Source organism: Balaenoptera physalus, assembly GCF_965194825.1.
Source record: "Balaenoptera physalus genome assembly, chromosome: 14".
Taxonomy (NCBI): Eukaryota; Metazoa; Chordata; class Mammalia; order Artiodactyla; family Balaenopteridae; genus Balaenoptera; species Balaenoptera physalus.
The window spans coordinates 329,406-343,616 of NC_138893.1; the positions used below are offsets into that span (position 1 = coordinate 329,406).

Below are 14,211 nucleotides of genomic sequence, written 5' to 3' on the forward strand. Positions count from 1 at the left end.
TAATCTGCATCGCACCACTAACAGGCTGGTACTACTATCTCCTGCTTATACGATAAATGAGGAATTCATCTCCATTCCCCAAAAACAGTTTTTTCCTTGGAATTCTGGGAATCCTCTGAAGGCTTCTCGTGTGCTCTCTTAACTAGTCCTATTAACTATTCCATGGGCTTTTATATTTTCCTCCTTTTCTATTCCAGCTCTAGGGCACTATCTCTTGCACTGCAAATAGGCATTGTGTGATAATCTATTGCTGTACAACAAACCACCCCTAATTTTCATGGCTTAAAACATCAAGAATATATTACTTCCATCGAGCCCATGAGTTGACCAAGTGGGTTTTTGTTTGTTTGTTTGTTTTGCTTCATTGGTGTCATCTGGGATGTTGGGAAATCCTGGTCCAAAATGACTTCACTCATGGCTGAGAAGTGGTGCTAGTTGTCAGCTGGGAGCCTCAGCCCTCCTTTTCATGTGGCTCCTTGGGCTTTCTCACAGCATGGGGACTGAATTCCCAGAAGGAGTGTTCCAAAGCAGCAAAATTTGATGTTGCAGATCTCCTAAAGCCCAGCCTCTGAAGTTACAAAGCATCATTACTGTCATGTTACATTGGTCAAGGCAAGTCATAAGACTGATGCCGACCAAAGTAGATTCAAGGGAAAGGGGAATAAATTTCACCTCTTAATGGGATTGGTGGCAGAAAGTTTGAGGTTATCTTTAATGCCCTGTAGCCACCAAAACCACCACTACCAAAGCTTGCAAAAGGCACCACTACTGCTGCAGAGGTCCAATATCATTTGGTCCAAAGCACACAATGCCTTATGTTGACAGTGCTAATGTCTGCACTGAAACTGCTGCTGATACCAGTACTGGAAAATTACTATAAAGCTACAGGCACCATTCCCCATTACTGTCAATATTACCAAAATTAGTAGTGCCCAACATCTTGTTTCCTCATTATCCAAACAAGATTGTAATGAAACTGCTTTGGGAATTTTATACATAGCCCCCAACGATAGCCACCTCAGGCCTCAGGTTTGTCCAAGGGCCATGGACCAGAATCGGGGGTGCTGAGTAGCACAGCGTCAGGCCTAAGGGACTAACATAGTACTATATTCAGAATCAGCTCTCTCCTCTGCTTCTGGGTACTGCCCTTGAACAAATCTGGCCACCTCATTTCTGAGTACTTTTGGGATGAGTTCTAACACAGATTCTCATGCGGTTGATTCCCAAGGGGTCCCCACCTCATTTTCCAGGAATGACTGAGGTGTAACATGAGCCATATATATATATATATATATATATATATATACCCAAGTTCAGACTCCTGCTTCATACAGAGGTAGAGGGAGGTTAGTGACTTGAAATTATACTAAAATGTAAATGACAATTCAAAATCCTTCCCTAGAGCAATGAACACCAGGGGTTTCTCATTGTCATTCACAAATGGGACCAGAAAGGAAAGACCAGCAGGAGGGCTGCCTGAGAAGGGTGAGCTCATGCTACACACCAGGCCTTGATGTTGCCAAATATTTGGAAAACTTTACCTAATGTGATCCTCCCAACAAATCTACAAGGTAGGTGATAATGCTCCCATTTTACAGATGAGCTCATTTAGATTTAAAAAGTTACGTCAGCTCCTGAAGTTGCCCGTGTACTGGGTGCTGAGCCAGGATTCCCTCCAGGCCTACCTTACTCCCAAGCATAGCCCCTTTCCTGCAGTGCTATACTGTCTCCCTGGGATGCCTTAAACATTTGTATCCCCGTCACCTGGCTCCACGACCTTCACCTCGTCCTTCCTGGCTCAATGTTTGCGATGATAGAAGAAGAATTTCCCCATTACGCTAAAGCAGCCTTGATGACAGTTTAACACGGGCTCGTCCTCCACAGGCACAGTCAGGGCCAGTAGGAACCGCCCTAGCTTTTAAAAGCCTTTCTTCATTGAAAGAAATTGAATTTAGCAGTTGGAAACCTTAGGAAAGCTAAAAAGACATCATGCTAACTGACAAAATTCCGGCTCCCTATGGTGATAAACATGCACAGTATTCTTAGCTGGGAAGTCACTGTCAATTTACCTCTCCATTTGTCAGCCAAAATAATGAACCCACAGAGTAAAACGGCTTTCTCAAAAAGTCAGACTTCCCACTTGCTCACAGAAATGATCAAAGCCGAGCGAAGAACAGCACTGATGTCTGACTGCAGTAGTAGAACTTGGTTCACGGCTTACCCTGAACTCATGCTTCACATTGCCCCAGTGTCTAACTGGTCTAAGACTCCCTCACCTTTCTAACAGGCACAGAGAGTAAAGAATTTTCTCGGGAAACATTACGTGCCCTCTCAACGACTATTATTTGGCAAAAAAAATATTTTTAATCATTTCCTAGTCTTTGAAATAGGAAGTATTTCAGTGAGAACTACGAGATATATGTGACAGAAACAGTGAATCATATTTTACAGGCTAAACAAGATCGAGAGAGAAACTGAGTGACTTACATAATATCACAGAGAGAGTCTGAAATTTCAACTCAAAGGTGTCAATATCCAGCTTTGTGATTACTTCCTTGAAAATTATGCTTCTCACAAACCAGCAGCCTACCAGGATCCTAAATTCAGTCTTGCCAGGACGTCTGAATAGACTGAACCATTCATATCCATTCAGAAGTTTAAATGCAAGTGTTTTGCTGGCAGAATATTAACCCTAACATGATTCACCTACTCTCTATCAAATGTAGTACCAATTTCTGTCTTGTTTCCAGTTTTAATCCACCACAACTGTCACCTAAAGCATTTTTTTAAAGCACAGTTACTTCAAATACAAGTTGAAGAGTTTCACTAACAAATATAAGCCTTTATCTAATATTTTAGCTAAGCTTGCAGACATACACCAGAAAAACCATTTAATTCTAAGTAAAGACAGAATCTAATTTTAATTCCATTAAGATAAGGACACACACACAAAAAAAGATAAGGACAAATGAGTTGGCTATTTTGCCCTGTCAATGAGCTATTTTGCTTGAAAATTCTCCAGGAGTAAGCTGTGCCACTAGAAGGCCACAGTAGATGGATGAACGTCCTGAGCGCTTTTGTAGGTGATCCAGACTCTACCAAAATTTCACCTTCCCAGAAAACTGCATGTGAAAGAAACCACGTGACATATAATTTTTTTCTCTTTCCCAGCAGCACATCAAATACAGAGAGACAAGTGTCTCTACATTTGTTCAGGCACTACAGAGGTGTCACTCACAATGACCCGGCCTCCCTCCCGTCCAGCTGCCAATCAGGCGCTGTGTGGTTGGTCTCCAAGCAGCTCTCATGGTGAAAGGTCTCACTCCCTTGTTTCCACTTAACATACTAGATCAATGTCCTGCCCAAATTCAGTGCTTGAAACAGGTCTAATAGGGAGCAATAGGAATGTCGCCAGTGAAAGAAAAGACTAATATAAACAATCCCACATGGTGAGTTGGTTACAAATCCAAATCTCCAATTTTCCGTGTAGGAGGAAGATAAGAAAGAGAGAAAAAAAATAACCTGAAAATGTAGGAAGACATGATGAATACTCTCCTGACTTCTGATTTAGCAACTCTATTTTCTCTCTAGAGTTCTCTCAACAGAGCAATCAAAATGTGATAAAAATTTTATTTTTTATGCATGAGCACTCACTGTGTGCCAGCTGTTATACAAACATTTTATAAACACAATTTCTTGTAATCTTCACAGCTCAGAAAAGTAGATTTTAGGATTATGCCCGGTTTTACTGATGAGAAAAACAGAAGTTCAGGGAAGTTAACTGACTTATCCAAAGTCACACAGGACAGGATTTCTTTTATATAAAAGAAATATATATATATATACACACACATATATATTATCATCCAGGATAATAGTTCCTAACCCTGGCCACACTTAGAATAACTGGGTAGCCTTTAGCCTAAAATACCAGTGCCTGGGTCCCCCTTCTAAAAATTCTGACTTAAGTGGTCAGGGTGGGGTGCAAGAAATGTTGTTTTATTCTGTTTTAGGTTTCTTTAGGTGATTCTAATATGCAGCCAGGGTTAACAACAACTGAACTATGTCTAATAGAATATGTTAGTGGTTCTCAAACTGTAGCATGCATAAATCACAAGAATCATCCAGAGTTTCTGATTCTGTAGGTATGGTGGGACCTGAGAATCTGCACTTCTAACAAGTCTTCGGGTGACAGCGGGGGCGGCTGCTGGGCTGACACATTGAAAACCGCTGCTCTATGGACAGACTAAATACGGCTGAGACTGGCTAGATGTTCACCAAACCTGTCTTCTCTTCCTGATACATAGTTAAGCTACATTTCCCAGCCTACTTTGCATCTAGATGGGGCCACATGGCTAATTCTCACCAACAGCATATGCGTGGAGGTGATGTATCACTTTGGGTCTGAGGCACTTGAGAGCAAGTGAGCCTTTTCCATGCTGTCTCTCTCTTTCCTTACCTACTAGCTAGATGCAAAGGATCCAGTTTCTGAGACCCTATAAGATAGTAGAAACGCTGAGTCTCTAAATGACTGCATGGAACACGTGAACACCATTCCCAAGGACCCACGTAGACTATCATGTGAGTAACCAATAAACCTTTATTGTTTCTTATAAGCCACTGAGGATAATAAGAGTGGTTTTTTCAGCAGTTAGCCCTGTCCAGATGAAAACACTGCACTAATACAACCATGACCTTGTAGGCAAGCCATGAGACCTCTCTGAGCCTCAGTTTCATCATCTATAAACGGGAAATGGACTAAAAGGAGCTCAAAGATCTCTTTCATGTCTAATAGTTTATGGTTCTATGAAAACAGTAATAATTCCAAAGTTAAGTGGAAATAATACTAAGTACAAAGAGAAGTAAGAATCTGTTTCACTCAGCATTGTCTAGGGTACTGCTGGGATACAGAAGAGCACAGGTGTGTTCCCTACACACCTAAAGGTCAAGCTAGAGAAACAAAATTAAAGCACATGATGCCACAGTAAGCAAAACAAGACAATAATAAGCCTACCTTCTGCCTGAAGTCAAAATATGATAAAAAGCAGAGATTCTAATAAATTCTAGATGTGCCCAATGACAACTCAATCCCTCTGGAGACAGAATAAGCAATGGAAACAAGCTACTGGACTTCAATCTGACCAACAAATATAGACTAGACAATGAGAGCTATTCCAGACTCACTTCTGAACAGCAAGAAGTGGTTCATGGTATGGAGGGGGGTGTAATTTTGAGAGAAAGTAATCAAGATCAAAATAAAGGAGGAAAATAGTAAGTGTAGTACATGTATCCTTAATCACTGGGAAAAGTTTCCATTAGCTACCCACAATAAGATTTTCCAGACTTTTAAATGAATGTAAATGTTAATCACAGCTTCCAATGCAAACCAAAAAACTACAACAGATACACACACAAAAAAGCAACCCAAACACGACACTAAAGATGGTCATGAAACCATAAGAGAAGGGAACAAAAGAGGAAAGGAAGAAAAAAGACCTACAAAAACAAACCCAAAACAATTAAGAAAATGGTAATAGGAACATACATATCGATAATCACATTAATCACAGCTTCCTTTGTATCTAGACGGCTCCTACATATTTTTAAGGGATAGGTACATAGATAGATAGAATATGGTAGGTGATATGATATGATACACACACACAAAAGAAACCTGTCACTGTGCTCGTGTAAGTATTCAAAGGTATCTATTACTAGAATAAATGCGATTTTAACAAATTTTCTTACCAAATCCTTCTCCTTGCCATTTTAGCATCTAATTGTCATTAAAACCAAAATGAATGGCTGAATATACAAATAAACTTCTTATGGAAATACCTGACAGAGCAAAACTGAAATTGACTTTTCAGATGGAAAATTATAGCTAACATTTTTTTCTCTCAGAGCTGGTACCAAAACAGTGTAGATCCTATGATAGAGTTAACCAGAATTGCAAAGAACAGCGATCACAGATAATTTACTAAAATGCCTCACAGCTTAGGCTGACAGCTCAGTATAAGAAAAGCAATTGATTTTAGGCTAACATACATGCATAAACAGATAAAAAATGTTAAAATATATTTGTATAGAGAGAAAAACAATTAGATATTCTCGGCAAACAGGTGTTGACTAGCTACCACTGTGCCAGGGCAGCAAGGCCAGTAAGACTGAGTCCTGGCCATCAGGTTGTTCAGAATCTCCCAGGACAGACAGAGTTCATATAATGAACTACCATCTGGGCCATCATCACTGCTTGTCGGGGTGACTACAGTCTGTACACGCCTCCCATCCTGCGCCCCTCCAGTTCATTCTCACCCTGCAACAAGAATAATTTTTCTAGGGACATCCGCTCCCCCTCGGTGGGGAGACTGCTTAGTCCCAGGCCTCGCAGATTTGTTTTTCTCTGTCTGGACTCAAGGCCTCTGTGGCAACCATGCTCCACCAGATCATCGGTCAGGCCAAGAAGCATCCTAGCTTGATCCCCCTCTTCGTGTTTACTGGAGCAGCACCGTATGTCTTGCGCCTGGCATTGTTCAATCCAGATGTCAGCTGGGACAGAAAGAATAACCCAGAACTCTGGAACAAACTAGGTCCCAGTGATCAATGCAAGTGAATGTAGATGACAGCAAACTGAAGAAGAGGGTCCAGACTTCTAAATGAAATGTTTCACTATAAAGCTGCTTAGAATGAAGGTCTTCCAGAAGCCATCTGCACAATTTTCCATGTGACCAGGAAATATTGCCCCTCCAAAGGCACGAAATCATGTTGGTGTATTGTGTTGGGGATTACACTGATTAATAATCTGAAACTTGAAAAACAAAAAAAGAAGAATTTTTCTTTCTTCAGCTGTGCCACACGGCATGTGGGATCTTAGTTCCCTAACCAGGGATCAAAACCACATCCCCTGAAGTGGAAGCATGGAGTCTTAACCACTGGACTCCCAGGGAAGTCCCACGAATAACTGTTCTAAAACGTGTCACTCATCTGTTTAAAATCTGTCCATAGGTTTCCACTGACCTGAGAGCAACATCCAAAGGCTTTACCTAGCAGATAAAACCCTTCATCCACGGGTTTCCCTGGTGGCGCAGTGGTTGAGAATCTGCCTGCTAATGCAGGGGACACGGGTTTGAGCCCTGGTCTGGGAGGATCCCACATGCCGCAGAGCAACTAGGCCCGTGAGCCACAACCACTGAGCCTGCGCGTCTGGAGCCTGTGCTCCGCAACAAGAGAGGCTGCGATAGTGAGAGGCCCATGCACCGCGATGAAGACTGGCCCCCGCTTGCCGCAACTAGAGGAAGCCCTCGCACAGAAATGAAGACCCAACACAGCCAAAAATAAATATATAAATAAATAAAGGCAGCTCTTTGTGGTCAGCGCGCCTACATTTAAAAAACAAAAAACAAAAAACCCTTCACCCTCTTCTTCTGGCCCTCTTAACCCTCTCCACCTTCATTTCCACTCTTCAGCATAAAATCTGTTGATCTCAGGGAAGCAGACCTGAGATGGGAGTAGACGTGCAAGAGACTTTTTGGGGAAAATGCCTGTGAAGGGTAAAGGTGGGGAAGCAGGAGTAGGCAGGGAGAGACTTCAGACTTTGATGCAGGTCTGGCACCTATGAAAGGATAGGAAAGAGGATGAGTTGGGAAGAGTCTCAGACTGCAGACAAATCTAAAAGTTTGAGCCATGCTGATGGGGAGTCCTCAAGGCAAAGCTGGCCAGCAGAGGAGTCCCACATCACACAGGGCTGAGCCTGCACCAGCAGTCCCACTGGGCTCTGTGACTGAGGGGAGGGAAGGGAAGCAAGGAAAGAGGAGAAGGAGGGAGAGGGAGAGAGACCGTGTTTTGTTCACCATGGTGTACCAAATGACTATCACATTAGTGGCATATAGCTCAATCTTAGTAAATGTTTACTGAATGAATGATGGACTAAGTTTGATGGGGGCACAGAGGAAGGAGCCATTAATCATGTCTGGGAGGGAAATGGAAGTATTTACCAACATGCTTAAAATATTAAGACTGAGTTGTGTCTGGTGGAAGGCTCTAACTCACAGAGTGTAACTTCCAATCTGGTCTTCTCTGACTTCTCTCAACAAGGGCAGATACCAAGCTAGAATGAACATAGAAGGGGGACAGGTCTACTTCCTTCTCAGAAGAAGTGGAAATTTTTAAAGCTTTATATTCTGGGAAGCAAATCACAATTTTAGAGGTGATGTATTTGAATCTCCAAGAACTCAGAGAAGATAAGGGGAAGAAGCAATGGGGAAAACTGCCAAAGAGAATGTGAGGTATATCTAGGAGATCTTTTCATAAGCATTCAGTAAATGAATGATTCTGGCCAGGGGAGTTATTATTGCTTCCCATTCCCCCTACTGAGAGATCCTTCTTCATCAAAATAACCATCAGCAATGAAATTATGATAGCCAGTATCTAATCCTTTCAAAGCTAGATTTATGGATTGTATCATGATCATTAGGGACATTATTTATCTGAGCAAAACAGGAAACAAATACACTTCCCAGGGACCTGTAACTCCAATACGGTACCATCTGTAGTATTATAGTTAAGAAGTCATTACAAACGCCAAGTTACTTCCTGATGCATCAATGTATACATCACAGCAGGAATTCCCTCTGATTCCAGCCTTGCCTAGACCCTTAAAATCAATTGCTATAATCCTCAATCCCACTCCACATCTGCTTTATTGTGAGGAAAAGAAATGCATTCACAGCAACTCTTGAGTGAAAGAGTTCTAGAAATAAATACAGAGATGAGGAAGGTCCTGTAACTCCATCCCTCTGCTATCATCACTAATTACCCCTCTTCCATTCCAAGCCTCCCCAGGTTATGCTTGCCTGCCTGCTTGCCTAGAAGTCAGATATGTCAAAGGAGATGGGCCCAGAAGCCCAAGTCAAAGCAGCCTTAGGCGTAAGTGAAACTGATAGTCATATGCACTATGAGGGACCCAGAGAAGAGCCTCCAGCCTCCGAAAATTCTCTCTCACTGACATTTGTACTAAGGCTGAAATTTCTATACTGAAATTTTTCTTCTAAAGGAAGAAGGCATTATCAGAAACCAAGATCTTGCATAGCAACAGAACTCATCTGTATCCACTTTCCCTTACCTCCAAACAAACTTCCCTAACATTATATACTCCCCTCCTGAAATACGATGGTCGGTCACTTGCCTTCAGATAAGAAACAGAGTTCACCTGGATCATGAAGTTGGGGGAAGGTGGTCATTTCTAGACCAATCTCTCTTGGACAGCAGAACTTCCTGCCTAGGAGGTAGGTGTTATTATCTCCTTTACACAGGTGAAAAACCAGTGTAGAAATGCCCCCAATTGTTAAATACCTCACTCAAACACACCTCTGAGGGGCTGCATTTCATAGCCAGCTAGTAAATGAAGGTACTCTACCTGGGAAGCTCACACTCCCTTTTCTCACGCTCTCAGCTCCTTCCCACCCTTCAGAACTTAGCTTAACTGCTACCGTCTCAGAGCAGCCTTCCCTGGCCACTCAGTCTAAAGTTGGTCATCTCTATTTTCTCTCACAGTACCCTATTATTTTCCTTCATCACATTTATTATAGTTTGTAAGTATATACTTACTCCTCTGTTTACTTATATTCGGTCTGGTTTTTGCAGTAGACTGTAAACTCCACAAGTGCAGAGATCATCCCTCTCCTCAGCAGAACAGCCTTGTACATAATTGATGCTCAATAAGCATTGCCTAAATGAATAATGGGTAGAGTTGCATCTCTAATCCAAATTGCCTAATTATTACCACTATGCGTGCTGCCTCCCCGTAAATGTGAGAATAAACTCCATTTGAAGCCTGAAGCCTCTCATTCAGTAAGACTTCTTCCATTGGAGCTGAGGTGATTGCACAACATTCTCTCGCAGCCCTCAAGGAGAGGCTGCTCATCCCCACCATGCTCCTCAATCCCTGGGGTCAGCCTGGGCAATCTCCCTGGGGACTTTCTCCAAGTTGTTCTGATTTGACCTTCAAAACTCCACCACCACCCTTGAAGCTCAAACCATCTGATTCTAGCACCGGATTAGGTTTCAGCATCTATATTTATTCACATTATCCTAAAAGTATACACGAGTTTTCTAGAGCAGAGGTACTATTACTTACAGCAATAACCACATCAGTTCTCCTCTGGCTCAATTCTTTCCTTTGCAGCTATGCGATGAGAACCAGAGGTCAGCCTACCTATACCAGGATCTATACTATAGGGAAGGGACCCAAAACATGAAGCTGCGAGCTTATCTAGGATGAGGGCAGCTGTCCCCTTTCCCCTGTGAGAGAGAAAAAACTTTTCTCCCCAATGCAAACAAATGAACCTTGGGAAGAGAAGGGAATGACTCCTGAGTTCTGGTCCTTTGGAATATAAATAAATGTCTCCAGGAAGAAGCCAAGCATCTACAAATTAACAATCTCTTCAACGTCTCCATGATACTAGGTTTCATTCCTCTTCTGAAATGTAAGCATTTACCTTGGGAGGTAAACTTCTCAGGATGGTCTCTTACTTACTGTCTAACCACCCTTTAAATACAAGACTTGTCCTGTGACCCCGATCCCAGGTTTCTTTGCTCAGAAAGCCTTAACCATACGGAAACATAAAAATATTTTCTCTACAGCCCCACACCACCCTCTGGTCCTGCTCGAGCTGCCATCTCCTGATTTCCTATTCATTCTTCCATTTTCATGAGCAACTTTAGGTATTAGCTCTTGAATCTCCTCTAAATTCTGCCATCATCCTGGAGAATTCTAACACCCTTGTGGACAAATGTTGGGGAAGTGGGGAAGCCTGATACTCAGACAAAACTGAGGTAACCAGCATGAAAAGCATATCAGTCAGGGTCAAATCTGGAAAACAGTAACCACTCTACGTACTCCAAGTATGGAGGGTTTAACACAGGAATTAGAGGTAGCTAGAAGAGCTGGGGAAGTGAAACTCAGGAAATTCACTGCTAAAAAACCTGTGCTTACATGGAAGCAACCTAAGTGTCCATCAACAGATGAATGGATAAAGAAGATGTGGCACATATATACAATGGAATATTACTCAGCCATAAAAAGAAATGAAATGGAGGTATTTGTAATGAGGTGGATGGAGTTAGAGTCTGTCATACAGAGTGAAGTAAGTCAGAAAGAGAAAAACAAATACCGTACGCTAACACATATATATGGAATCTAAAAAAAAAAAAATGGTTCTGAAGAACCTAGGGGCAGGGCAGGAATGAAGAAGCAGACATAGAGAAAGGACTTGAGGACACCGGGAGGGGGAAGGGTAAGCTGGGAGGAAGTGAGCGAGTGGCATGGACATATAAACACTACCAAATGTAAAATAGATAGCTAGTGGGAAGCAGCTGCATAGCACAGGGAGATCAGCTCGGTGCTTTGTGACCACCTAGAGGGGTGGGATAGGGAGGGTGGGAGGGAGACACAAGAGGAAGGGGATATGGGGATATATGTATACGTATAGATGATTCACTGTGTTATACAGCAGAAACTAACACACCATTGTAAAGCAATTATACTCCAATAAAGATGTTTAAAAAAAAAACCTGTGCTTATAGCATAGACTTGAATGTCTTATAAGAAGCTCCCTAAGAAGTTGCTTCAAATGCCATGTCTTTATCTCCCCTCAGCACCTCCTAAGAGAGTAATGGCCTCTCCTCCCCAACCTTCCCATCTCCCCTCATTGGTGGACCCTAACCCAGCTTCAGGGTCAGAAGAGGGAAGAGGACTCAGGGAAACTCAGGTTTCTGCCCTAAAAGAGAGATCATACAAGGGGTTTGAAGCTGATTCCAAGTTGACAACAGATAATCCAGCACAAGGCTAGAGTCATGGTCTTCTCTGTTTCTTCTCCTATTTGAAAGCATTTATGATAGAGAATCCCTCCGACAGCTTTTGCTTTTATTCTTCTCAAGAGATGGCCTCTGGGAGCCATTTGCTGGAGAGAATTGCTTTCATTATATATTTGGTCATCCCAACCAGGAAGTCCTCAACTTTCTTTTCAGCAAAGATAAACTGCTCCAATAAAAATTTAAAAAATAAAAAGATAAACACAGAGAGATGATGATACCCCTAAACCATCTCTTAAATACTAAATTAAAATGTTGAATATAAATCTACAAATGGAATGTAGCAGCTTCCTGAATACATCCAGAAGTGGTTCCACTGCTACATTTTCAAGGAGCCCATTCTGGACCATTTTCATTAGGGAAGAATTTCCTCTTAAATCATGAAATTCAAACCATGAATATCAAATATCCTTTAGTGTTTCAGGTTTTCATGACTGAAAACTTCAGTGCTTTTTCTGCTACATTAAGTAAAAATGGAAAAGTAAAATAGTTGAATGAGTGGTGGCATGAAATTTCATTTAACTCAGCATGAACCCGCAGAAACCAAGAAACATGAAAAGTTCATCAGTTTAGAAAGGGATTGAGGGGCTTCCCTGGTGGCACAGTGGTTAAGAATCCACCTGCCAATGCAGGGGACACGGGTTCAAGCCCTGGTCCGGGAAGATCCCACATGCCGCAGAGCGACTCAGCCCGTGCGCCACAACTACTGAGCCTGTGCTCTAGAGCCCACAAGCCACAACTACTGAGCCCACGTGCCACAACTACTGAAGCCTGCACGCCTAGAGCCCGTGCTCCGCAACAAGAGAAGCCACGACAATGAGAAGCCTGCGCACCGCAACGAAGAGTAGACCCCGCTCACCGCAACTAGAGAAAGCCCGTGCACAGCAACAAAGACCCAACACAGCCAAAAATAAATAAATAAATTTTTTTAAATATAAAAAATAAAAAGGGATTGAGGGGGCTTCCCTGGTGGTGCAGTGGTTAAGAATCCGCCTGCCAACGCAGGGGGCACGGGTTTGAGCCCTGGTCCGGGAAGATCCCACATGCCACAGAGCAACTAAGCCCATGCACCACAACTACTGAGCCTGTGCTCTAGAGCCCACGAGCCACAACTACTGAGCCCTCGCCCCACAACTACTGAAGCCCTCATGCCAAGAGCCCGTGCTCCGCAACAAGAGAAACCACTGCAATGAGAAGCCTGCGCACCACAACCAAGAGAAGCTCCCACTCGCCACAACTAGAGAAAGCCCACGTGCAGCAACGAAGACCCAACACAGCGAAAAATAAAAATAAATAAAATAAATTTATTTTAAAAAGTAGAAAAGGGATTGAACTCATTAATGAAAAACTAAAAAATGCTATCCAGCTTGAAATTAACCTCCTAGACCCTGAAAGATGGAAGCACACCTATATGGTCTGCTCTAAAAACTTTGTGTTAAGGTACATTTTTAAAAATCAAAGTATACCATAGAAGCATGGATGGTACCTTACTGTTGTACAGCATTTATTGAACAATTGCTGAGTAAAAAGCTAGGTAAGAATTAAGAATGTGCCCTGAAGGCAGGGGATGGAGAGTAGAAGTATAGCTGTTCCAAGGAACATAAAAATAGACCAATAATCAACTACCAGATGACCTGATGTAACTGGAAACTGAAAACTGAAGGTAAAGAGATAATCTGATCTGCAAAGAGCCCTCTGCACATGTATAGTTTCTCATGTATGTGTGTATGTGTGTGTGTGTATACATATATCTATATCTATATCTATATAGTTGGCCACAAAAAGGAAATTCAGAAAGATTTACCCCCCGTATGAATCTTACCTTCTCACTGTCCCTTCAAACAGGCTATGACCACTCCTGCCTCAGAACAATAAGTGGAACTTTTCCTGCTCCTCTACCTCCCTCTGGTCCTCCTCAGAGCACTCCTTTTCTGGATGAGAACACTTAACTGGCAGAAGCATACAGTACCACATACTAGGTCCCATGCTAGATGTGGGGGGGACAAGTCAAATACAATACAGTCTTATTTCACAGAGCAGGAGAAAATAGAGAACCCAAATTACTGCCTATCCAGAATCCTGCCCTTCTGGGAACAGTAACCTCCCACCAAGGCACATGGAAAGTACCTTCAAAAGAGGGGGAAAAAAAAAATCAGGCTATCTGCTGACACTGAGGAACTTGGGTTTGAAATAATCACTCAGGAAAATTATCAATGACATTTTACATATCTTAAAACAGTAATAACAGTAATACTACTCATTATAAAGTTAATTTTATTGATTGACTGTCACAATCGTTTTTCAATATCAGGATCTCCCTTCAAGAGGCTTGTAAATTTA

The 14,211-nt window shown here is 42.2% G+C and overlaps 1 long non-coding RNA gene and 1 pseudogene across 2 annotated transcripts in view; one reads left to right on the forward strand and one right to left on the reverse strand.

The window, feature by feature from the left end:
- LOC309643171 overlaps positions 1–14,211 on the reverse strand; it is a 124,552-nt gene that overhangs the window by 14,307 nt on the left and 96,034 nt on the right. The gene's annotated exons all lie outside the window — the stretch shown is intronic.
- LOC309642872 (cytochrome c oxidase subunit NDUFA4 pseudogene) lies at positions 3,832–8,160 on the forward strand (annotated as a pseudogene). The gene has a single exon. The product of its transcript is annotated as a cytochrome c oxidase subunit NDUFA4 pseudogene (transcript).